Source organism: Pan paniscus, chromosome X (genome assembly GCF_029289425.2).
Source record: "Pan paniscus chromosome X, NHGRI_mPanPan1-v2.0_pri, whole genome shotgun sequence".
NCBI lineage: Eukaryota > Metazoa > Chordata > Mammalia > Primates > Hominidae > Pan > Pan paniscus.
In genome coordinates, this window is record NC_073272.2 from 109,888,867 (window position 1) to 109,915,898 (window position 27,032).

Here is a 27,032-nt window from a genome sequence, read left to right on the forward strand (position 1 = left end):
TCTGGCAATGTGTGATGCATTCATTGGCTCCCAGGACTGTGTAAACCCAACCTTCTTGCCTGCAGGGTTTCAGCTTGGCAGCCAGGCTCTGAACTGCAGTGCTGTCAGGCAGGTGAACCCGCCGGCACCACAGTCCAGAAAACATATCTCCTGATTCCTCAGGTGTTCTACACGTTTGAATGTGTAGATGAAGGGAGATGGCTGGGAGGGGGAAAAGAAAGACATCAAACTATTTATGTGCTTTCCCACACCTTATTTCATTTACTCTCCACAACTCCTCAAGGCAGATGCCCTTCTTCCCATTAAAAAATAAATTTTTAAATCTTAGAATACTTTTAGATTTACAGGACAGTTGAAAAGCGAGTACAGAGAATCCCTATGCATCCTTCACTCAGTTTCTCCTGATGTTAACATCTTACAAAATCATCTTTTGTCTGTTTTTACAAATGATGAAACTGGGGCTCAGAGAGGTTAGTGACTTGCCCAAGGTCATAGAACTAGGACACAGCAGAAGAAACAGGCATAAATCCAGTTAGATCTTAACTGTATCACACCACCAAGTTGAATTATTTGTTTCCGACTCATTATATTGGAAGTCACTCTCTGAACCTTGAACCCTTCACTTCACCTCATAGTTGGGTTGTAAACATTATCAGAGAGGATTTCTTCCATAGATCCGTAGCATGTTAACACTAAAAGATACATCTAAGACCATTTAATCTAGGGAAGGCAAATAAGTTTCATTTCATTTGCCGACTTTAATTGAGCAGTAGAGGCTGTTTGGAATTCCATGCTGAGAATGATTCTAAATCTATGTCTTTGCTCATTAGGAAAAAAATGCTATGACTGATTATTGATACCTGCCATATATGTTGACTAGGAGAGTGGTGGAACTCATGTTACCTATTAGCCATTTCTTAGTGAATGTCTCTGCCTCATTAGTGGTACAGCTAAGAACAGAACTCAGGCTCCTGACTCATGGTCTCTTGTTCTTTCTGGTTTACAATGGACTCACAATAACAACAATAATATAATACAGTGTATCACATAATGAGTGTCTACTCACTGCCAGGCACTCTCCTAAGCACATCCCACTTTCTGTACCTTACTTTTAATTCTCAGAACAACCCTTCAAGGTAGGCACATTCAACCCCAAACTTAGAAATGCAGAAGCCTAGGCTCAGTGAACTTTAAAAACTTACCTAAGGTCCACAGTGAGCAAGTGGTAAAACTGGAATTTAAACTTACGCTGGTCTGGCTCCAAAGCCTAAACCCTGTGGTCTCACTTCCTGCAAACACAATGTTGAATTTGCGCTCACAGCAGGTGGAGATGACCCTGGTCCCACTGCTTTGATTAAGACTAAACTGGAGTGAAAAAATCATTTTTGTTCTTACTAATTTTCTTAAAAAGATTTGTTCACAGGTCCTTACTTAGATGGAACTGATTTTTTCGGGCTGTTTCATATTAGATGTGATACAAATTGACATGTTAGGAGAGCTGATGTGAAAGGCGACCTGGTTCACTTACAAATAAATGATTAATATAATCTCATTGTGCGGCTAGCCTGCATTACTGATTCTCTCACTTGGGGGGCTCAGAAAAACAACAGGTCAGACAATAAAATCCATGCTAGCATAAGACTATAGTGTGGGATGACCATGGATGAGTCAGGGAGAATAAGAAGATAATTAACTAAGAGGGAGTTCTATGGAGTTCGAAGATAATTAAAAAATGTTCCTTCTCTATCCTAAGAATATCTGACATTATTAGCGAAGGCAATGAATAAGATAAGGGGAAGAGGTGAGTTAATTAGAATTATGAGATACAACATTTTAAAGAAATTGACAGGGATCACATTTCAATGGAAAGACATTCAATTCAACCGACTTCATTATAGCAATTCAACATTGATTAGGGACATGTTATGTGTGTGGCTGTGCTCTGTGTGCTTAGAGGACTACTGAGATGCTGTAATCTTCCTCCCTGACATTCTACTGAATAGATACCCAAGTTTTGGCAGCGCAGTAAATAATCTCTTACACACAGATTTGGGTGCAATTTCTAAAATTGTTTCTGCAAAATAGTATTATGTGCCACTGAGTAGATATCTTGTATGCCAGATATTACTGTTCCTGTCAGGCTAAATGTTCAAACAACATGGAAGCCTCAGTGATAGCCAATCCATTATTTATCTACCTATATTCACTTCAGTTGCCAAAACTATTCTAAATATAAGGAATCCCCTCCTTAGAGGCCCCAATATGGCTTTCCATATTGTTCTGAGTCCTTTCTAACTGGTTAATGCCCATGCCATATTGGTTATCATAAATTTTGAATAGCATCTTTTCTCTGCTCAGAAGTGTCGCTCAGTAATACCCTACCTCTTCTGACTCCTCCTACAGTGTAATCTCTCACCAGTCCTCACTACATTCTGAACTGATGTTCCAGCTCCACTTAAATCTGTCATGTTTTGTTCCTTAACATATGCTATTCCCTTTACTTGGAATACACTCTCTTTCCTTGTCTGCCTAACAATTGCTGCTTGTCTCGCAAATATTTTCTCTGTGAAGCTTTCTCAGTGCCCTTAGGTACCCTCATGTCCCTCGTGAATTTATCTCTATTATAATGTTTTATATTTTATGGCAAGAGTTTGTTGGATCTTTGCCCACTTGAATGTGAGCTCCTTGAGAACAGGGACTATTTTATTTATGTCTGAGTCTCTAGGGAACAAAAGAGGGATTCAGGGCTTATGTGGTAAATGAATCAATGAATGCTCCCAGTTCTTCGTCATCTTTAGAGGCTACTTCCAGGGCTTTTAAATTTGGACTCCCTTTTCTTCCAAGAGGTGGTGAGAGCAGGGTAGGTGGACATGATATTTAATGAATTTCTTTTAAGTGCCAGACATTGTGCTGAACCATTTACACAAACAATCTCACGTCTCAAGTCGATGTTTTTATTTTCATCCTCGTTTTACAGATGAAAGTGGAAAATTCAGACCAGTGACTTGCCACATTCAGAGGAGTAACAAAGATACATAGCAAGTAGGCTGCAAAGCTAGGATTTGAACGTAAGCTCCAATACCTGCATCAGCTCCCTTGCACTGTGCACTCTTCCCTCGCTTGTGTGTATGGTGAGCAGAGTCAGCTCTGGGCAAAATGGTGAAATAAGCCAAGTTTGTCTTTAGTGTCTTCAGACTCCCAGTGTGTCTCGGGGACTCAGTACTACAGTGCCACCTACATGCTGCAACACCTACTATGGCTCCTACAGGCAGCCCATCCTGCTGAGAGCTTCTCCTTCCTAACTCCTCTAAGACCTTGACCTCTGGTTTGTGTTTTCTGAAGGTAAACTGCCTTAACCTAACCTTTTCCAGAGCACATATTATATTTATTGGTGCCTTCCCAGAAAGCAATCTTTAGCTTAGGAGCAGGTAGCTCCCACGGGAGGCATGTAGGTGTTTCTGTGTTGTGGTAAGGGGAAGGGGTTGTCTGGGGGCCTCTATCAAGATACACCATGGAGGCTTCTCCTACAACCAAAGGGTGTTTGGCCCCTTTCTCAGATGGCTGAGGGCCCTGGAGTCAGATCAATAAGCATTTGAATCTTGGCTCTGCCATTCACTGATTGCATGATTTCCCACAGTTAATCTCAGTGAGCCTTCGTTTCCTCCCCTGTAAAATGGATCTAATAATAGTTCTCATCTCCTAGACGTGTTGTGAGGATGACATGAGATAACACACTTACGGTGTCCAGTACAAAATAAGCATGTAAAAATGTTAACTGTTCCCTTAAATCAATTTTTAGAGGAAAACTCTTCTCACCAACAAGTCTCTTTCTTCAAAGTCTCCCTTTCCTTTCCCAACTCCCTCCCACCAGTACGCTCAACCTTTGGCAACCCTCTGTCCCACACTTTCCAGGTCAATCCCAATTTCAGATAATCTCTCTTGATATCAAACTGCATGACCTTATTTGAATCGGAAAACAGAGTGAAACAGAGTCCCTTGCTCTGAGGAATGTTGCTATGGTCTATCTTAGATCAAGAAGACAAGAGCTGCCTTGGCAGCCCTACATCATAATCTGATGAGCATGAAGAAGGCTCACCTTGCCTATAAATATTTGTTTTTTGCCTATGAGTGATGCCAGAAACCGTCATGGTCGGCATAGAATTCCTTTGAGTCAAATTGCAAGGTTTGTCTGTCAGGGTTGCCTTGGTAAGGCAGGGTTATTATTTATATCTGAGTGCAAATTCCTTGATCAGAGCCTTTCCTGTCAGGGAGAGGAGACGGAAGGGTTCCAGGGAGCCTACTCCCCACGGAAGAGGAAGGCTGTGCTAGCATGGATGGGGTATGTGAGTGTGGGAGCTCAGCTGACTGAGAGCTGTGTCCCCGGCTCCATTTTGCCTAGGGGCGAGCCCTGTGTGTTGCAACAGATGTGTGCTTTGGAATCACCAAGGTTGGGAAGCCAGGCCTCAGAGGGAGTGGCTGGAGGCTGATCTCATCCTGAAATGATGTGGGCTTGGATTCCCAGAGGGTGGAGAGGAGGACCAGTCCAGAGAGAAGGACATGCTTTTGGAGGGAGGTCTAAAGACAAAAAGAGGGCTTTAGTTATTTTTTGAGCTTAGGTGTAGGTGATGGTTGGGGGTAAGTGACAAAAGAAAATAGGTCCTGAAAGGGGGGTGTCTCCTTTCATGATTAGGAACAGAAGAATGAACTCAAGGACTGCCCCCTTTTCTTCAGGAAGCAAACAACTTCTGAGGGTGTGACAGGGTTCACTGGGTGTTCCCCTTTAAGGGAGGTTAGCCCCTACGTGAAGCTGCTTGGCTGGTAGAGGATAATTGGGTGTTCCCCAATCCAGATAAGCAGAAGCTCAGGTGCCCTTCCCTGTAGGCTTTTCAGCTTTCTTTATCACTTGCTAGGCAGGCCCTGCCATCCTTGGGAGTAGGTATGAGAGAGGGAGTTGAGAGGCCAGGCTTTCCCTGCCCCTGTTCTTCACAGAACACAGCTGAAAAAGGAAGGCCAGAGATGTGACACCCCCCAGCCCCAGGGATTCTACCACACATTGCAAACCTCACAGAGGATGCTTATTCTACAAAATTTGTGGGCATATTCATAGGTACTATGGAGCTAAATAATTTGAAAACAATAACAAAACCCATTTACTGATTATTTGGTTAATAAAGGCCTCATTCCTTCAAAGTATGTTGCTAGGAGCCACTGAAAGTGGACTTGACCTGAGGAGCAGCAAGGAGCTTCCTCCTGCTGTATACACAGACACACACAGACAGACAGACACACACACACACACGCATGCGCGCACACACATGCACACGCCCGGATCCTTCTCCAAACACGTCCATGATACCAGGGCAGCAGAATTGGGGCACATTAGAGACACAGGCTCTGCCCACATTCTGAAGCTCCCTGTCATTCCCAGGTCTTGGTGCTTGGCCAGACTCCCCTTACCCAGACTCATAGCCTCATAGCTATCATTCCAAAACCCCAAAAGCTCTGGAAACTGAGAGCCTTTGTACGTTTATGACAAACTCATTTGGCAGCGCAACTTTAACTGACATGAGGTTATTTATAGTCTTTATTTTTCACACCCTGTGTGAATATTCATGTGTTTTTGCTCCAGAAATATCAATGTACTTGATTACTGGGTACTGCCTCAGACCCCACTGGAGGTGATATATATGTGCTGTATACACCCAATCGCCTTTTAAAAGTCCAAAGCATTCTGAATTCCTTCAATTATACTAAGCCTCCCACTGTCTTATAATGATCTGTTTGGCATGTCTCCCTCATTAGCCTGTGAACTTCTTCTCCAGTGCTCAGCACACAGTCCAGCATGGGGTGGAAGCTCGACTAATGTTTTAGGAATGAAGAACGAACAGTCTTTAGTGATTCTGGAGACTTGTTGTCATGTTCTTTCTTACATCTAAACTAAAGTACGTCATGCTACCATTCGTTTATTCTGTGCCATCAATAGCGAGGAAGAACAGTTGGTCAGGCTCCTTCATTTTTTTTCCTCTTGAGGCTAAATCGTCCTTATAATCCTAATACCTTTAACCTTTTCCCCTAGATCCTCTTTTCCAATCCCTTAATCGTCTTCATTGCTGTCTTCTGAAGTCTTTACAGGTTCTTTCCTTCCGAAATTGTGGCCTAGTGCTTAGGATAGGGCTGCAAAGAGCCCAGCTATTACACATAATAGGCCTCTGGTTTCTATGGTGCTTTTCCGATCAGTTTCATTTGGCTGGGCTAAGAAGCTTTGCCTTTAAAAATACACTTGCAGGACAAACTCCAGGGGCATGAACAACTTTCACCTGAGCATGCTGGTTGGTAATAGGAAGGGAAAATAGCACTGTCTGATCATAAGAAACTGTAATTACGAAAGCTGAAAGCAACAGGTAACACATGCAGTAGGCACCTGTATACAAAAACCACTGTTGATAATTATGGTACCTCAGCCTATTATTTTTACCTTGGGAGAACCGGCCTTGTTTGTGCGCATCATGTGCCTTTTCTCTCATAAGGTTGCTAAAGGCCATTTCTGACCACTTCCCATTAAATTCAGGGAGTGAACCTGACTCTGTCAGGGTTGCTGCAAAATCACCGGATTAAGTTAAACTCACTAATTAAGCCTGTTAGACTTCCTGTAACTCACGATTTTTCTTGGCATAAGTAAAAACATTTGACTCAGAGGCAAAATGTGTTATATTAACAACCAGGAAACAAGAAAATACACATAGTAGCATTTTCGGAAGCAAATTCTGTCATCCGCATTCTGTTGAAACGGCCATTGTCATTTCTCCTAATAGCCTAAAGTGTTTACTTTTGGGGTGGAAACTATACATACTGTGATGGAGATTCAGAGATACGCTTTTGTCAGTTAAATTCGAAAAATATATTCAGGTGTGCTTGTTGTGTCCCCCCCAAGCATGAGTCAGAGCCTTTCGTGGGGTTTTGTGTAAATGTATTTTCTAAGAGGTGCTGTTGGGATTTTGCATACAGGTCATTCTTTTTAAAAAGGTCACATTGCAATTTTTCTATCTTTTCTTGTGTTGTTATCCCTCAGGGAAGAAGATGTAGAATGCCAAATTGCAAAGGGAGCTTGTAAAGAGGGGAACATTAAAATTGGATAACCAAGAGCTCCCAGAGAGGGCCTCAATGGCTGAAAGGAGCCCCTTCTGAGCAAATGGGTAGCAGCGTAAAAGCCAAATTAACCTGGGAGGAGAAGGTATGGAACTTTTGGAGAAACACTTTGTTTACCTCACCATCTTACCATATCCAGCTGGCTGTTTCTCCAAGAATGTTAGTGCTCCAGAAGGGAGGGAAACCTGTCCCCACTGCTAATAGAAGAGGTTGGAATTTTCTTTCAGAGTTTCCAGATGTCCTTGGCAAATGCTAGCAATAGTCATTCTCTCTCTTTTAATGATTATAATAAGCTGCTTTTTAAGGGAACATTAACTGTGTGGTAGGCTCTATGCTAAGTGTTTTATATAAGGTATCTCTATTAATCTTCACTATGATCCTTCCAAAAAGGTATTGCTATTACCCTCAATTTCCATAGGAGGAAACGGGCCCAAAGAAGTTAGACAACCTGGGCAAGGTGACCCAGCTAGTAAGTGGTGCAGCCAGAACTTAAACGCAGATCCACCTGACACCAACACCTGGTTCTGAACCATGGTGTGCAAGTCCTTGTAAAGTCAAACAGTCTCTTTAATAAGCTTGACTATATTTTCTCTTTTACCAAATCACAGAACATCTGGTCTGCTTAATTTTATGAGACTGTAATTACAGCAATGAAAAGGATGTTAGCCTACTCTGAAAACCCTAGCTGAAGGGCTTTCTATTGCTTTGTTCAGAGATTTGTTCTTTTCTCTCCACCTCCACCCCCGACTCCCCAAATTGGATAGTAAGTTCTTCAAGGAAGGACTCCCCAAATTGGATAGTAAGTTCTTCAAGGAAGGTTCTGGAAAGTGGTTTTTTTTTTTTTTCTTCAAGTTCTGTGTTACATGTGCAGAACTTGCAGTTTGGTTACTTAGGTATACAAGTGCCATAGTGGTTTGCTGCACCCATCTACCCGTCACCTACATTAGGTATTTCTCCTAATGCTATCCCTCCCCTAGCCCCCCACGCCCCACAGGCCCCGGTGTGTGATGTTCCCCTCTCTGCTTCCATGTGTTCTCATTGTTCAACTCCCACTTATGAGTGAGGACATGCGGTGTTTGGTTTTCTGATCTTGCGATAGTTTGCTGAGAATGATGGTTTCCAGCTTCATCCATGTCCCTGCAAATGACGTGAACTCATTCTTTTTTATGGCTGCATAATATTCCATGGTGTATGTGTGCCACATTTTCTTTATCCAGTCTATCATTGATGGACATTTGGGTTGGTTCCAAGTCTTTGCTATTGTGAATAGTGCCGCAATAAACATACGTGGGCATGTGTCTTTATAGCAGCATGATTTGTAATCCTTTGTGTATATGCCCAGTAATGGGATCGCTGGGTCAAATGGTATTTCTAGTTCTAGATCCTTGAAGAATCTCCAGTGTCTTCCACAATATTTGAACTAATTTACACACCCACCAACAGTGTAAAAGCATTCCTCTTTTTGGTTCTGGAAAGTCTTATGCTCCTCTGCTTTCTATAGTTCTCATAGTGCCTGGCATGTAGTGTGTGCTCCATAAATATTGACTGATTGATGAATGTGTGGATGTTCCATGCAATAGTTTTTGGGTTGTTCAACACCATTTCTTAATGCTAAGCAAACAGGTTAGAACCTTCAAGATGTCTGTTGTCTTAATCTAGTTGCTTGCACTGAGGTAACTTTTTAATATCATCTCTGCACAGGAGCTGAATGCCTTCTTTGGCACCTGGATGATTGATTGTGTTTTCTCCTTTTCCTCGGAAAGCTCTGGTATTGCGCAAACGCTGCTTTAGGTGATTAACAATGCCGCCAACTTCACCAGTCACCTTTGCAGACAATTCTTGAATTTTATAGGAAAGTGGGAACCTGTTTAAGTATAGTTTCTAGTTAATTCTGCTTCCCCATCCTGGTTTGCTCAATGCTACATAAAAGATTTTCTTTGTGGAAGGAGACAGAATAGAAAAAATAAAAATACATTCTCAATGGCTGGGTGAAGAGAGTCCTTGAGATTTTACCAGCTTGGTATTTCTCACTGTTGGAACTTCAACCCAGGATGCAGATTCATCCTAGTGAGCCTCACAGGAACCTCTGCCTTGGTCTAGAAGATACAGTGGAAATATATAGGATAGGACAGGTAAGGTCAGCAGAAGCCACTTTTCAGCACATACCATGTGATTGCTAGAATAATACAAATAACAACCATTTACTAGCAGATTACTATGTGGCAGGTACTGTGCTAAGCATTTTCCAGACATTCATTATTGTTGCCATTTTTCCAGGTGAGCAAACTGCAGCTCAGAGAGTCTAAGTGAATTTCTTTGTCTTTAAGCAGTATGAGATAGACCCTGGACTTGAACTCAGGTCCATCTGATTCCAGAGTACATAGTCCTTTTGCTACAGTGCTTTGCAGGGAGCTGTGCTGGCTTCTCAAATGGTTTGGGGCTATCTGTGTGAGGCTGACAAGAAAACTATTTAAAGGCTGGTAGAAGAGGGCCCTAACAGAAGGTCTGACTCTCATTTTCTTTCTATTTGCAGAAGATAATTCTTTCCTGTTTCAATATCAGAAGGGGATCTAGCTGAAGGCAAAAGGCCACAGGGTTCTGGTGAGGCACAAGTTCAAACCTTGCTGTAGTTGGACCTGTTCTACTGACTATCAACAGCCTGGGTCTGTGGGTGATCATAGTGTCAGGGGGCTGGAGATTGGAAGTTCAGAGTGGAAGAGCTGGCATATGCCGCAAAATGCACCCTGTTGGGATGGAGCAGGAAACTCAACTGCAGCTGAGTTTAGTGGGGCACCCAAAGAGAGTGGCAACAACAGGTATCAATTTAGAGAAGCACTTGGCTTTGGTGAAAGCAGAAGTCCTGCCCAGCCTAGCTGAACTGAGCAGGAGCAGGTGAGGCTTAGGAGTCCTGCCAGGTGCTAGTAGCAAGGATGGGACTCTAGTCCTTGGAGGCAAGGGTGAAGGATTTGGGAGCTTGGGAAGAACCAGACAAAATCCCAGTTCCACAGAAACTGAATGACTAGACTGGTGGCTCTCAACCGAGACAATACTGCCCCCTAGGGGACTTTTGGAAAATGCAAGAGGGTATTCAGAGGACTGGAAATGGGGATGCTAGATGTTCTCCAATGCCCACGACAGACTTGCAAAATAAAAAATAGTCTAGCATCTCGAATGATTTTTGAATGTTCTGCTGGACTTCCATGGAGCTGAAAACTGCTTTTCTAATTATCTAAACTTTTACTATAAATGTTTTATACCTAAGCACAAAGGGTTTTCCTCCCCCTGCCCCGACCCCACAGTTTTAATCAACTATTCTGTAAAGATATGGAAGATTACATGGTTACAGAGGATCACACAGACTCATTCACCATTTCAGGAAATCATGTCAACAATTGTGATGTTGCTTTTGGAATTAATCAATATAACATATCAGTTTGTGTCCATAACTGTTGCATTCATGGGGATTCTATATAAAGGCACAAGCTTCTGACTACTTCATTTAATCATTCAATGTAGTCCTGTGTGAGCATTTACAGAGTTAAATACATAGTGTTTTATTATGTATTGCTTTATTTTCTCTTTATGTGGCAGGACATATAGCTATCTTTTTGAACTTATGCGTGTAGGTAGGTTATAGTACCTAGAAATTTAATTTCAGGATAGTAAAGGGGTGAAGCAAAAGCAGATTTATTATAAAAGAGAGGATGTTAAGTCTGATAAGGTTGAACACCACTGTGCTAGCCTGATGGCTTCGTGAGGGCCAGGACCATGTGTTTTGCTTCCGTTTGGCCTAATTAACTGAGGTGCTTATAAATAATGAATAATGAATGTGGATGCAAGCACACAGCTGGAGTCAGGCATGTAGGTCAGCATAGTCGGGGTATATAAAACTGGCAGGAGATGGGGACTTTTTTTTTTTGAGACGGGGACTTTTGATCACCAAAAGAAGGCAGGATCCCAGTTATCAGAAGAGAAACCATAGTTCAGAGTTTGCCTCAAAGCTAGAGCGTCCTAATGTCAAGGCCCAGGGCTTCCTACAGTCCTCTTATCTTGAGACATGTTGGAGCCAAGGGACTGACGTCAGATGGTCCCAGTGGTGAAGAGAGTTGTGTTTACATTCTCACTTGCTGGTATCAATCGTAGGGGCCCAAAGACCTCACTACCTAAAAAGAGGGCTGTTTTCCAGCTTAGCTGTACCTCTTTGCATTGTTTTGTCTGGCCAAGACAGAGAGGATACCAGGGAAAATGAGGCTCGAGTATTGTACGTATAATCTGTCAATGCCCTCCATGCCCCCATTAGGATCTCAGGCTGTCTTGGCCTTCAGGCAGATCCAGCTCCCCCATTTTTCTGTTGTTGCTGCTGCTGTTTTTTTTTTTTTTTTTCACTCCCCTGATCCCATCAATAATACGTGTACTCCTTCCTTCTGGGTCCTGTCCTCAAAGGTAACTGCTAAATATCTGACAAAGGAATGGCTAAAGCCTTCAGGGCTCCTGATAAGAGAATGGGCTCCCACTTAGCATGAAGGGCAGGGGGCAGCACCTCACTTAGAGATATGGTACATAAGTACAGAGGGAGGTATTGAACCGCCTGTTGTCAGGAGCAGAAGGGACCCTGAGGTCATCTGGTTCACTAGATCCCAAACCTGGCTGTACAATGGAATTACCAGGAATGCTGTTGAAATACAGATGCAGTGTGGCTCCTAATCCTCAGAGTCTGATTCAATAAGTCCGAGATGAGGACTTGAATTATCTGCATATTATTAACAGTATCACTGGTGATTTCGATGAGGAACCCAGTTAGGGAAACCACTCAGACTGACTTTCTCGTTTTATGGGTAGCCAGCTGAGTCACCGACAGGGATGATGACTCGCCCCGGGTCACAGAGCAAGTCATGGCAGAGTTGGAAATGGAACTCAGGGTTTTTCCTCCGCTGTATTGGTGGTGGGACGATCTGACATTATTAGTGTGGGAAGAAGGACCTTAAATTTCACTGTACAAGCTGCTGCTCACTCTGCCTAGAGGTAGAGGACAGAGGGCATCTTAAAGGTTGTTTTTCGTTATAATAAGCAGTACATTTACTTCAGAGTTTGGAAGTGAATCAACAAAATACCCATCAAGATTAGTAGGACAAGAAGAACTCTTTGACGATGTCTATCCATAGAAAGCCAAGTGAAATAATGGAGGTAATTATCCACCTATTTTCTTCGAACACTTTGACCGAAAATCTCCTGGTAACTGAGGGAAAATAGGAGCTTTTAAAAATTGTTGTCTCAAGTAGCGTGAATGACTTCAACTCCCACTTCACTTTTCTTTTTCTGTGGAGATGCTCTCCCAGATGCTTGTCTCCTGGGGGTAGCAGCTTTCCACAGACAAAATGTCCACAGCTTTGGGAAGCATGGAGGGAGAAGGGAAACATAAAGTGAAATGGGATGTCAGGTCAAGCTGCGTTGGTGGTGATGTAGTCACCTGTCGTTTCAAGATAACCTTTTGGATCCTAGATATGTCATAGCTGGGGCCTTGGGACAAGTCCCAGCAGCCTCCAAGCCACAAGCTTATCATTTCGGCGTAATTCAAGGCAGCCTCCTTGAAAAGCTCCACGATGGCAGCTGCTCCATCAGCAACTGGATGAAAACAATGCCAAATCTCTTTATTTAAAATTAGACACTTCCTATTTTGGTTCCTAAATGGCAAATCTATCTGCTCTCTGCCTCCAGTCTTCTGTGTCCAAAGCTGCCTTAATGTGAGGTATTTCAGCAGCGATCAGCAAGTGTCTTCCTATTTATACGCAGCAGAGCTGCCATGGGTCACTGCACTTGTATCTCTGAGCAAGAGAAGTCAGGGGGCCTATTGGAAAGGAAAAATACTGTGGCCTCCGACAGTGAACCTTGGCGTGGGTCAGGGAAGACTGTTCAAGTGCACCAGAGAATGGAGCTGTGATGAGTTCAGTTTTGTATCACTGGCATGGAAGTCAGTAGCCTCAAGATCTGGGAAGAGTTTGGTCACCACTAATTTGCTACATGACCCTGGGCAAGAGTCGTCCCTTCTCTGGGCTTCAGCCTCACCATTTCTGGGGAAAAGGATGCACCATTTAATACATGGTGCCATTTACTGTGACAACCGGCCTGCCACCAAAATATAAAGCTGAATCTTTATCTCACTCCTTATTCCAAAATATAATCCAATTAGGTCAGATTTAGATGTTAAAAAGAGAAACCATTAAAAGATTAGAAGAAGGCGTAAGAGAATATTGAGGTAGGGAGTCTTTGCAAAGCAACAAGAAACTGTAGAATCTATGAAGAAAAAGAATGATAGATTTGACTATGCAAAAATTTAACAACCTGAGTATGGTGAAACATATCTCATGCAAAGTGGAAAGGCAACATATAAACCAGGATAAAGTCACAACATAGAAGGAATACAATGGTTTATTATTCAGAATACTCCACCAGCTCCAGTGTAAGAAGTGCATTATTTTCTTTACAGCACTTACCATGATTTACAATGACATGATTTAGCTACTTGTTTTTCTATTATTTCCTCTGCTTACATGTTAGCTTCATGAAAGCTCAGGTTTTGCTTACTCACTATTATATTTCTAGTGCTAGACTGGTGCCTGGCATACAGTAGGTACTCAATAAATACTTGTTGAAGGAAGGAATAAATGAGCTTCTGTAGACCAATGAGAAGATGATGAACAATTCACTAGAAAAATGCTCAAAGAATAATGAAGAGGCAATTCACAGAGGAAACGCAAAGGGCCTATGCCCTATTAAAAGGAACACCAATCAGTAATAATTAAGAAATGCAAATTAAAACAATATTGAGATGATTCAGATGTCAGCTTTTACCTCTCAAATTGGCAAAAATTTAAAAGGTCACTAAAACCCAGGGTTTGTGAGAATCTGGTGAAACAGCACACTCATTCACTCTTGATGCAAATCTGGAGGGCAACTGGAAATGTTATTTGAGTCAGCAATTCCTGTCTTAGGAGTTTACCTTTGCAAAATGCTCCATGTATAAGGATGTTCATTTAAACATTATTTGTAAATAGGAGCAAATTGAAAAAACTAAATGACCTCGGTGAAGGACTGGTTAAATCATTTATAATACATCCCAATAATGACATACTAAACATTACTATGCTAATGATTAAGAGTTTGAGCCTTGGTTAGACTGCCTAGGTTTGACTTCCTCCTCTAGCTTTTATGAGTTGTGTGACCTCGACCAAGTTTCTAACCTCTCTGTGCCGTTTCTCATCTGTAAAATGGGAAAAGTAACAATTCATGAAGTTGTGAAGAGTAAATGAGATAATTCATATGAAATATTCAGATAGGACCTGGCACAGAGCATTTAATAATTGCTACACATTACTATTCCAACTACTAGTATAATGATGACAATGACGATGTAGCCACAAATAAAGACAAGCTAGATCTTTAAATACTGATGTGCAATGATATCTCCAATATAGTATTGTGATAAAAGCAAGTTGCAGAAGAGTAAGTATAGTAGGATCTGATTTTTGTTAAGGGTATTATATGTTACACATACAGGAAAAGACTGGAAGGATAGACAGACTGTCAACACTGGGGAGTAGAATAGGAGAGGTAGATTTTCCCTTGAGCAATAATTAGAGTTGTTTGAAACAAGCATGTGCTACTTTTATAATAAACAAAAGATGTAAAGGGGAAAAAAAAGCTCCGTTTGGAATTCCGAGGACAGTTAATCCCACCAGGCTTCACATCCCCCAGTTCTTGGCCACAGCCCAAACGTTAAGCCTCCCTGCTCGTCATCTGTCCTCTCCCATACCATCCTCATACTGCTCAGTGCTCCCATCCCCGCCACCCCGACTCATCCACCTCCCCACTACCGCCCTCTCTCACTCTTCTCAGTATCCTCTGGAAGCCCCCACCTTGCAGTAAACAATTCCCCCTACACCCTGGATAAATTTTACAGAGCACTATTGTCTACCTCCGGGCCTGGAAGTGCTGAAACCTGAGTCTCCACGGCGGATCTCACGGCTTTGCCACCAGCGCCCTCTAGTGGACACTGTCCACACTCCCACACTACAGGCACCCTAGGGCTGGGAGGTGGGGTCTGTGCTCTAGCTTCCCCTGTTTGCTTCCAGGCTGTTAGTCCTCCGTCCTCAGCCAAGAACTCCTCCTTCTCATGCCATCTGGCTACTTCTCTCCTCGTTGACGCTTCTTTATAACCATCCCCTCCTGGTCAACCCCCCCCTACCCCCACATTCATCGAAGAGTTCGACATCTGGCTCATTGTCTTCTTCTCCACCCCAAGTCCTGACATCATTCTGGGTGAGTTGGACATCCGTGATCCATGTACAGGACACACTCTCATCCTAGCCTTACCATGCTTCATCATCAGTCAGAACCCCCTACCATCTACACCTTGCTGGCTGGCCTCAACGCTCTTCTTTTTACCTCAGGAGGCTCTCCAGTTTTTTGAGCCCCCTCCATCCATTTCTTCCATCCCATCAGTCCCTTTCACCTTACTACCTTCCCTCTCCATCCTGGAACATGATGATGATGATGATAAGAATAACAACTAATATGTATGTGCCAGGCATATACTACCCATCTTATGACATCATTTCAGTAATCTCATGTTATCCTCACAATAACTTTATGAGGAAGATACTATTGTGGTTTTCCTTTTAATGAGGTGACTGAGGCTCAGAGAGGTTGAGTGACTTACCCAAAGTCCCACAGCAGAGATGAGATTTGAAGTCAGGTCTGTTTGCTTTCAGAATCTTGCGTATATCCCCAATTCCCTTGCCCTGTGTCTTTCTGCTGCATCCATGAGGCAAAATCCTAAGTCTGGATAAATTTAACTGACAGTTTCCTCCTCTGTGCTTATGCCCAGATGGAGGAACATTGCTGGAGAAAATCCCATCACTTTGTTGGTTAGTCCCACCAGAAAGTCATAGTTTCCAACCTCAGCGGGGCCCTCGACTCAGCTAAACAATCCTTCTAAGTAACTGTCCTGACAATAGCACTTGCAAACTTTCTCCACTGCCCTCTGGAGTCAGACTGTCTGGGTTAGAGTCTGCTTTGGCCACTTCCATGCTCCATACCATGCCAGCCTTTAAGAAAGGGTAAAGTGGAGGAAAAAGGATGAGGGGAAAGGGGAAGTGATATGTATCGAGTGTCTTCTAGGTACCAGCCACTGTGCCAGGTGCTTTGCATGCAGTGTTTCATTTAATCCTGCCAGCAGCCCTGTAAGGGCAATACTCTTGTTATTTTTGCTTTACAGAGGAGGAAGCTGAGGCACAGACAGGTTAAGTCACTCACTAACGTGACACAATTTGTATGTGGAGAAGCCATCTCATTCGTTTAGACCTTCCTTATCTTGATGAATTATTGTGACAAGCTGATAAATGGCTCCCCTGTTACCTATCTCATGCCCTACAATCTACCTTCCATGCTGTTGCTGGGACAATCTTTCTAAAATGCACATCTGACAGTGCTACTACTCTGCTTAAAGTCCTTCCAGAGCTTCCCCTCAGTCTTCAGAATGAAACGGAAACCTTTGATCTTAATGATTTGGCCCTGTCCTTCCTTTCTCACTGCATCCACTACCACTTTCCCATGCAGTCACACAGTACTATTTTTGGCCACCTGATGACACCTTGCTTTCTTCTGAAGAAAGAAGAAAGCATATATATATATATTCTCTGCCTCCCCATCCTCCACACCCTTTCCTGCCCACTTTAAATGCTCCTCTTCTGTGCTTTCACAGCATTCATGTTTATCCCAGTGTGTTATAATTTCCTGCTGTCTTCTCTGTTTCCCCCATTAAACTGGAAGCATCTTGAGAACTGGGATTGTGCCTTAGTCATCTCTGTACTCCCCAGGGCTGTAGCACCAGAGCCATGGTTAAATCTATGTTTGTTGAATGACTGAATTAATGAATGAATAGAGTGAATGAGAGAAGAAAAAGCTCTCACTTGGAAAGTTTAGTGACATGAGCTGTATGGTATCTGATTCTTGGCTGAAGCTGCTGCAGTTTTTCCCTATGACTACAGTGCTATAAAAATATGTCTGCACGTGGATAAAGACTGGAAGAGAACTTTCCACACAAAACTAAGAGTTGTGTTAGAGTGGTGAGTGATGGATGCTTTTTTCCCCATTTTCAAAATGTTCTTTAGTGCTGCTTTTGGATTGTTTTGGCAATGTAGCAGACATTGTAGAAATGGAATTTGGGGCTCCCATGGAGGAATCGACAACCAATATGTATTGATGCCCAGTGTACTCTGCTGGGTTCTGGGTGCTGTGGGGAGATGGGTGGGTAAAGGCGACTCATTCTGACTCAGGTTTGCATGGTCAGGAATCTTGCCAATTAGGTTGGATTTGCTGGAATAAAAAGAGAACTTTCAAGAATTTTCCAAGCTCCTGGGTTGAGGTATTTCTTTTCTCCCAAAGCTGGGCCGCAAACAAAGATGGCTTTTGTTTGCAGTAAAATACTCATTCCTTCAATTTTGTCCTGCAAAGTGACTTCTATAGCTTTGGGAGTCAGGTTTGCTGAGTGGGGAAACTGATTGTCCATGCTTCATTGATTTAGAAATGACCAAAAATGTTTGCCTTTTCTGGCTCTTGAATAAAATGTTTAGGAATTTCATTGGCAAAATGATGAAATTGTTTCCTTTACTGCTGCAAGACTTCCAAAACTATATATCGTGGGTTAACTTAACCCAGAAGAGGCAAAACAAAAAAAAAAAGAAAATGGGAAGCAGACTCAGATGATTAACACTCTGCCTTAATTGGGTGCTTACTCACTGTGCCGTGGCAAGGCACTGTGTTCTGGACTTTGGAGATATCTCATTTAAAACTCTCAACAGCTTGTGGGGAAGGGACTGTTATTGTTCTCATGGTAGAGATGGTCAAACTGAGTTTCATAGAGGCTCAGCTCTGAAATCATGAGACCAGGATTTGAAGCCGAGTTCAGCTGGTTCCATGGGCACACACTAACCATTTGGCAACAGTGCCTCTAGACTAGTCTGGCTACAAAGGGACAGAGGTATGTATTTATTTTGATTTAACGAACCGTTGTTTAATGTTTACCATGTCCCGGGCACATGGTAACTGCTTTAAAAATGTTAGATTATTTACTTCTCATAGACAACCCTGTGAGGAGGTACTATTATTAATATCATATGACAGGTGGGAAAATGGAGGCACAGGGGTGTTAAATCACTTGCCCGGGGTCACTCAGGCTAGCATGTGACAGAGCTAGAGTTACAATCCAAGTGGCCATGTTCAGGTGTGTGGCCCATTACCTTGACTCTGTGCTGGTTAGCATGCTACCCCCTGTGCCCTGTCTGCATAGCTCTGGCTCAGAAACACTGAACACATGGGCCTCTTTTTGTAGTTTTGTAACAGATTCGTACTTTTTAAAGTATTTTCCACCATTAAAGCCATACGCTCTGCTTCTAAGCGTCCTGTGGGATTGGTGGGAAGGGTGAAAACATACTCCTGTCCTTCTATAGCAAGACTAGCTTAGAGGCAAGGTTGCCCAGTGGTTAGAGCATGCCCATGGTGCCAGTGAACTCAGCTTCAAATCCTGGCCTTATGATTTCAGAGCTGAACCTCTCTGAACGTCTGTATCACTATCTTTGCTAAAGGAAGAGGAAGCTTTCTCCCGATATCTTCATTTACTTCCAATTTTCGGTTTTTGGGGGAGAGCTGGGTTTCCTCCACAGCTAGGCGCTGGGTGGCGAAGGGCTTTTGGACTGTCACTACTTTTCATTCGACAGAGACTTCAGGACAGCCCCCTTCAAAGGCAGTCTGTTTGGGGTCACCAGGAACAGACAGAGTGCTCTTCCCTACCGCGCTCATCCCACCTAGTGCCATCTATCCTTACCCACTCTGAATCCCTCCTCTCGGCAGGCACTGCCTCATTCCCCAGAGCCAGGCCTAGACAATGGCGGCTGCTCAGCTTGGAGGGAGGGGGAGTGAAGAGGCAGCAGGCCCAACCCGCCAGCTTGAAAGCTTCATTTGACAGGGGAGGAGGCACATCTGGTTTGGGTTTTCAATTCAATTCAACAATGATTTATTGTGGGTCTGCCAGCTGCAGAGGTTCTGGGCTAGGCTAGGCAGCAAGAGATGCAAAGATAAGTAAAATATTGTCTGTGCCCTTAAAGGAGTTTTCTAGGTTGTAGGGGTGTGTAGACGCAAATGAGCATTTTTTTTATGCGATAAGCCCTGTGCTTAGCAGTTTACCTTGCCTACATTATTATGTCTTTGCATCTTCCCAGCAGGTTTTGTGATGGAGGTGGGTAAACTATTATCACTTCATTTTATACACATGAGGAAACAGAGCCTCAGAGTGGAAGAGACTGGCCCAAGGTCATATTTTTAAGAATGGACCAAACCAGTTCTGGAACTATTACATTCTTCTGCTCCCCAGAGGTGATGAAGATGATGATGATGACAAAAAACACTTACTGAGCTCTGGAGGCTAAGTCTTGTGCTATGCGGGCTGCAGATATTATTTTACTGGCAACTTCCAACATCCCATTGAGGCTGATGTTGTTATCCCTTTTTCTAGAAGAGAAAACGGAGGTAGCCTTGGGAAGTGATGGAGTTGGAATTTGAAACCAGGTCATTCCAGTCCACCAGCCTGTACCATAAAAGAGGTAGACACAGGGTGCCATGTTCAGGGGCAAGAGCAATGAATTGTGCCTGCAAAAGCTTCATGCCAGAGATGGCATTTACATTTGGCCTTGAAGGGTGAGATGGGGTTATGATTGGTAGAGTTGGGAGAGAGGGCATCCCAGTCAGAAGGGATATTCTGAGCAAAGAACCCAAAGAGATGACTTGTGGAGCATTTTGATTGAGAGGCTGTAGGTTCATCCGGCATGCAGGCTGGGGACTCTGGGTGTAGAGGAACAATGTGAAGGAAACCAGAGATACGCCTGATGGTCTAACACATTTTTGTCAAGTTGAGGTTCTTATTTTTTTAATTAAGAGCAGGTACTCTGCCCCAAAGGCTTTTCAAATGATACTATCTTGCAACCCATGAGCAAACACATTCGAGTCTCTCACTGTGTAAATTCTACTGTGCTGAGAGCTGCGGTGAATACAAAAGAAAACAACTCAATTCCTCAAGTGTGTGCCGATGGCCCCCGTGTGGTTGAGGAGGCAAGATACACACAATCAGGAAAAGCAGCAGCTAGCATAGGCAGTTAGTGATCAGGGCCAAATGAGTTTTTCCAGCCGTCAGATTTCAAGGAACATGAACGAGAGGAAGGCCGGCAAGCTTAAGGCCGGGTGGGGCAATCAGTGTAGCTAGCATTAAGGGCTCTGGCAAGGCCTCCCTTCCCCAAACTGCCACAGTCTCCAACCATGTCTTGACCTCCCAGAGTTTGTTAGGGAAGATGGGACCTTATGGGATCAGAGACAGCGCATGGGAGCTGGGAAACGGAGCCGAATACCTGATATTCCTGATCCTCCAATTTTCTACACTTATTCTCATTTCCTGGCAGCTCCTCCAGCTGCTGAATTGTATGTGTATGTGTGAGCCGTATTTTAAATTAAGCAGTGAGTTCTTTCAGCTCATCATAAACATGCTAAAAAGCTTCAGCCACGGCCTGAGCCCACCCCCGCCCTTTACACACACAGGCAGCAGCTGGGGCCACTCGACCCCACACTCTAATGTGCATTGCCTATGACTCACCAACAAAAACGACTGTATGTTTCAGTCTCCCTGGGTAGCTGATTCCTAGTTGTGGTGGGAAATCTCAGTCCGATTTGGAAGGCAAAGGGCCTCAGCCCCGCCCTACTGACTGTGAATTCTACAACATATGGAGCACCTACCTTGTGCAAGGCATTGTGGGTAAGTCCATTCATCTCTCTGGGCTTTCCATTTCCTCAGCTTCAAAATGCATGTACTAATCCTGCCGGCTTTACCTCCCTCCTAGGGCTCTGTGTCTCAGCCACACTGGTCTTTCAATTTCTGCAACATTCTCGGTCTTTTCTCGCCCCAGGGCCTTTGCACGTGCTCCTGCCTGGACTGCCCTTCCTCTTGCTTTTGGCATGGAAGGCTCCTTCCTAACCTTTCAGTCTCAGCTTAACGTTACCTCCTGAGAAGAGCCTTCTCTGACCACCCACAGTTACATGCCTCCTGTTCCTCTCTTACATTTCTTTTATTAGCAATGCTTCCTTAACCCCACTTACTGCTCTGGGTAATTATGTCTATTTATATTTGTCTATTTATGGTATGTCTCTCCCACTGGAATGTAAGCTCCAAGAGGACAGGGACCTTGTCTGTGTCACTCAGCAATGTGTCCCTCTCCTCTAGAGTGGTGCTTGGCACATAGTAGGCTGACATAAGCAAAACCATCTGGAAAATATTTTCTTCCTGAGGTTCTTGCCAGACATATGGTTGCTGAGGGAAAAATTATGGCAGAACTGTGTCATTCCATAGGAAAAAAAAATCAGGCTAAAAGGGAAGAGTTTGTTGAAAACAGTTCTGTTTTAGAAACCAGTCCTTGGAGTCTCATCGCCAGACACAGTCTTATGAAATTAAACAAAAGAAATAAAAAGCATAAAAAGCTAAGTTTTTATTGGGTATTTACTATGTGCCAGGAACTGTTCTAAGTGTTCTACACAGATTATCTCATTTAATCCTCATCATAACCCAATGACGTCAACTCTATTATTAGCTCCATTTAACAGATGAAGGAATTGAGGCTCTGGGATGTTAAGAAAAGTGCCCAAGGTCACACAGCTAGCAAGAGACAGAACCAAAAGTTGAACTCAAGGCAGTCTGAGTCCAAGTCCACAAACTAAATCATCTATGCCACCTGCAGCCCCCACCTCATGTTACCCTACACCTCCCACGCCACCCCCAGGCACGATTCTACTACAGCACTGGCCACATTGCAGAACAGGGGTTTGTTTACTTGTCTGTCCTTCCTACTAGACGAGGAGCTTCTCAAGTGCAGAGACTGGATCTTATTCATTTTTGCTTCCCCTGTGCCTGGAAGAGAGCTTGTTCTGGAATAGCTAACCAAGGAATATTCGTTGAATGAGCAAATGAGTGAGGGAGTAAGTGAATCCATATTCCTTAATATTTTCAGGCTTCAGGCTTATGGGCTCATGTGTATTTCCCTGGTCAAGCATAGCACTGGGCACAAGGGTATTCTGGTGCAAGAGGTGCCTCTCACCACAGGGTACAAGAAGGACTAGCTCTGGCTGGGTAAACCAAAGCAGTGTTCCACAGAGCAAGGGGCTTGATCCAGAAGGTTTCATTTTGTCATCGGTCTAAAAAGTAGCTGGACCTGTTTAGGACTTAAACAAACTTTCAGTGTTCCAATCCCATCTCAAATCCTTTGCAGAATGAGGCAGGGTGTGGGGAGGTGGTGGTGGGGCAGTTATAAATAAACAAATACCCACAAACCGGCTGGTTTTTTAAACAGAATTTGCTTCAGTCAGTGCTGCACCACATTTTCCCAACTGGCCTCCGTCGTGAGAACAAGTGGGAACTTTCATACTGAATGGCTTTATTTTTATTCTGACCAGATGAATGGCAGGAGTTTTGGCTCGGGAGGCAGGTTTCCGATCCTCAGCACACAGTTTGCTGCCCTACTGTGCCCCGTCCATCACACACAGCGCCCTGCACAACATACCCAGTCATTGCATCTACTGCCTCAGCCCTTGAAAATAATTGGGTCATTGTTTTATTACACCAGCGAGAGAGCTGCAAGCCTGTTAGGATTATGTCATTGATATTTGCGTGAAAAGGCAATCATGATATGCTGGTCATTTAACACAGCTGGGAATGCAACTGTGTTGTCATTGTTTAAGGTTCTCATCCAGCCCCTCTGACTTTTTTGCACAGCCCAGCCCGTGTAAATGGATCACTCTGATGTATGTCACCTTTAAAATGCTTTCTAGCCCTTCAAGGGACCAAGCAGGATTTAACTCTTTTCATGCACTTGGACTTTGCTGCTTGTAGGCACAGCAGTCTGAAGGTGAGAGATGCTTGCTTTTCATACTTGTGGGAGTTGTACACCCTAGTGGCAGGATGCTGCAATACAGTGTCATTTGTTCACTAACTGCTGATCAGAGCCAAGGACAATTTTGGCTCAAGAACAAATGAGACCTAATGTCTGTGAGGGAAGACTATGTAGATAAGTCACGGGTCAGAGTTGTGTTGCGACTTGTATTGTGTGCTAGTTTCAGTAGGACTTGTGCTTTCATTGCAATTGTCAGTATGCTTAAGCAGGGGTCTCTGCTAATGAAATTCGAGCATATTTGCATTTATCGACAGGTATTACTGATGGCAGAACATCTTATTTCCACACAAGGCAATGAGTAACATTGATTATAGAAGTGTAAACAAAGCTCAAATTCATGTGCCAATTTGTCTATTTCAACTCATCGATCCTCTTCTTCCACTGGCATGCTAGCCTGAGTTTTATGGCATATGGCCATTAAAGTATTCTTCAAAGGAATCTGTTGCAGACACCTGTTCATCCCTCTTCTGGTCCCGGTCCTTGCCAAACCAGCTCTGTGCCTTTGCCAACCACCTTGAGGTGTGACAGGAAAAGCTAACCCAATAAGGGAGTCAACTGAAGGGATGGAGTGGCTTAGATGCAAATCGCCAAATCCCAATGGCCATGGCTATAAGCAACACAGGTTCCTGAAGTTTTCTTGGCAACTAGCTCTAACTGCTTTGCCTTCTGAGTGCTTTGGTATTTGTTTTATTCTAAGTTCCCAGTTTTGATCTATTTTTGCCTTATGGCTGCAGATTCCCTTTCTGGAAAATGGGGCTCTGGCTGGGATCAAATCAGAGAACACACCCAGACTTGGCATAGTGCCTGGCACAGAGTAAGTGCTCAACAAATGGTAGCTGTTGTCTCTTTTTCCCTGTCCAGGTTTCTTCTGGTTCTGTTCTCTGTACCTCCAGTATTGGCCCAGAACCAGGAACTGTTCCCTCCCGTGACTGGCAAGTCAGATTACCTGGCCCTCAGACAAGCTGGGCTCCCTTTTCTGGCAGCCTTTTGTTGTCCTTACCTGTTGCCATGTGCCACTCAGTGTAACCACAGGCAGACCTCTGCCAATTGCTGACATTAACCTATTGAATCCTGGCAGAGAAGAATAAGTTTGCAGACTGGAATTTGCATGTCTGGGCCAGATACGAGACCAGGAGGCAAAGCCATATTTACCTGTTCTCCCCAGTTGTGGGCAAATCACCCACATTCTGGTTAAAACCAGATGTTTCACACCCATGACTGCAATGCCACACATCAAACAGTTGCTTACAAAGAACACAAAGTGGTTTTCACATCGCAAATGTAACTTGCAGGTCACTTCTCAAATTTCCTCGCAGCAGCTACCATGCCTGGGTATTTTTCCCTTAAAAATGACAACCTTGTTGGGTCTCTTGTAGGGACTTTCATTTGGAAGCCCTGGGAGAACATATATGCACTTTCCAAGAGGGTCTCTGATGGCTTTAATTCACATGGAGTTAATATATTGGAAAAGAAAAGAGATCTTCCCCAAACTCACCTGCTCCTTGAAAATGCTATTCTGTTGCCTTGGCGAACAGCCAATCCAAACATTAAAAAAGAGATAGAGAATGCAGGAATCCTAAATGCTATTCTCAGTGCATGTCCAAACAAGAACTGGGGGCTGAGGGGCAAAGAACAGAAAGAGGAGAAAAGAGTTTTTGTAGCCTAGGCCATGAGTTGATCCCACCCCGTCATGTCCTGTACCCTTCACGCTCATAGAGAAGACAGAGGAGGCCGGGTGCGGTGTCTCATGCCTGTAATCCCAGCACTTTGGGTGGCCGAGGCAGGCGGATCACCTGAGGTCAGGTGTTGGAGACCAGCCTGGCCAACATGGCGAAACCCTGTCCCTACTAAAAATACAAAAATTAGCCGGGGGTGGTGGAACATGCCTGTAATCCCAGCTACTCGGGAGTCTGAGACAGGAGAATTGCTTGAACCTGGGAGGTTGAGGTTGCAGTGAGCCAAGATTGTGCCATTGCACTCCAACCTGGGCAACAAGAGTGAAACTCGGTCTCAAAAAAAAAAAAAGAAAAAGAAAAAGAAAGAGGAAGGAGAAGGAGAAGAAGGAGAAGGAGAAGGAGAGAAGAAGAAGGAGAAGGAGAACAAGAAGATGTGGTGGCATCATGACTTTTCTGCTAGGGTTAATTGCTCAGCCTGAGAGGCTCTCCAGGCTGGCAGGTCACACTAGAGCCAAGAGTGAAGGGTCCATTCAGTAAGGTCACTGCCATGATCAGTTCTCAACCACTTTAACTCAGTTTTTCTGTTGCTGCTTTGTTGGTTAGTGGTTTGTTTGTTTCTACCCATTTGGGAGAAGGGTAGGAAAGGAACTAAGGTGATCAACTATTCCATATGTGTCAGGCCCTGTACTTGTCTTTTCAAACACTTATTCACACTCTGAGGGACTCTCTCAGGTCCAGCAACTGTGTAGCTATGATGTGAAATAGCAGCTTCTCTCTATGCATTCACTGGGAATGGTTTGTTCTGATCACACAATTTTTTCCAGTTCTTTGTTGCATGGTAAGAAACAGGTGGTTAATTATTGAGACAGTTCTTATTTGGAATTGTCTCTTCCTCCTTCTCCTCTCAGGCAGATGCTAAAGGATGTCTGTAGTTTTTTCATGGCATTTTGCTAAAGATGCACATTCATTAATTCATCAAATAGCTTTTTTTGAGACATTATTATGAGTGAGGTGTTGTGCTATGATATGCTTTATATACCATATCTTATTTCATCCTCACCACAAAGCTATGAGGTAGGTACTATCATTATCTTAATTTTACAATGAAGAGACAGGCTCAGGAAACATAATGCAAGGTCACACTCAGTTAATAAGTTGAGAGCTAGGATTCAAACCCAGGTTTATCTGACTCAGTTACACTACACTTCCTCCACATAGCACATTGTGGGCCCGTCACAGCTCTTGAGGACAAAATTCATCCTTAGAAAAGTTTTCTTACTCCACTTTTTGCTGATACTACTGCTGCTGTTGCTGCTGCTACTACTATTACTACTACTGCTACTGTTTCTCCTCCTCTATTTATCCAGAACTGCATTTTTCCAGCACTCCTAGGTGCTTTGAACCCAGCTACCAGTTGTAGAGTTCAAATCCAGGCCTGCATGAGTCCCTTGCACCCATTCTACTTTTCTGCACTGCTTGTAATGTAACACAGGAGGTATGGGACATCCATAACTCAGGTAGGTAATTGACTTCAAGCTTAACATTCACTCACCAATCATTTATTGAGCACATATTAGATAAGCAACCTATGGCTCCTGCCCTGGAGTTGTTCATAAGACCTTCCAGGCAGACAGCTATGGGACAAATACACTTGAATTTATTAAATCTACTTCAGGCAAAAAACCAAGCATGTAATTATAAGTAGTATATCAGACTATGTGTAAATGGGGTTCTGTAAAATGTTTGAAAGAGGCAGGCCTGGGTTAGTGGTGAGAACAAGGAGCAAGAAGGCTCTGCCACCAAATAACAACATGAGTGTTGTCCCGTTAATCTCTCTGGGCTTCTGTTTCCAGATCAAGGACCTCAAAATAATAGTCATAGTCACCATTTATTGAGTGCTTTACTGTTAACCAGGCAGTATGCTAGGTGGTTTTCATTTAGTCTTGACAACAGTATTCTCGCTTTCCCTTTTCTACAGCTGAGACTCAGAGACATTAGGTAATGTCTAGGTCACACAGCTCTTCAGTGACCAGTTGTTTCTATGTCAGAATCCTCTTATAATCACTGAGTTGTATCGCTTCCCTTGCCTCCTGCTCCCAAGTCAAGTATTCTCTACTATGTCGCCTGAAAATTAAAATTAAAATCAAGGATAATCTTGTTCAACTGAGCC

The 27,032-nt window shown here is 43.5% G+C and overlaps 2 protein-coding genes across 5 annotated transcripts in view; one reads left to right on the forward strand and one right to left on the reverse strand.

The window, feature by feature from the left end:
• GNG5B (G protein subunit gamma 5B) overlaps nt 1–27,032 on the reverse strand; it is a 115,091-nt gene that overhangs the window by 72,935 nt on the left and 15,124 nt on the right. The window lies entirely within an intron of this gene.
• RTL9 (retrotransposon Gag like 9) overlaps nt 1–27,032 on the forward strand; it is a 97,104-nt gene that overhangs the window by 38,981 nt on the left and 31,091 nt on the right. The window contains exon 2 of one of the 3 annotated variants that reach the window (XM_057301207.1): nt 20,868–21,001. The exons of the other annotated variants lie outside the window; for them this stretch is intronic. The gene's annotated coding sequence lies outside the window, so the exon portion shown is untranslated. The remainder of the gene's footprint in view (nt 1–20,867; nt 21,002–27,032) is intronic. 3 annotated transcript variants of the gene reach the window in all.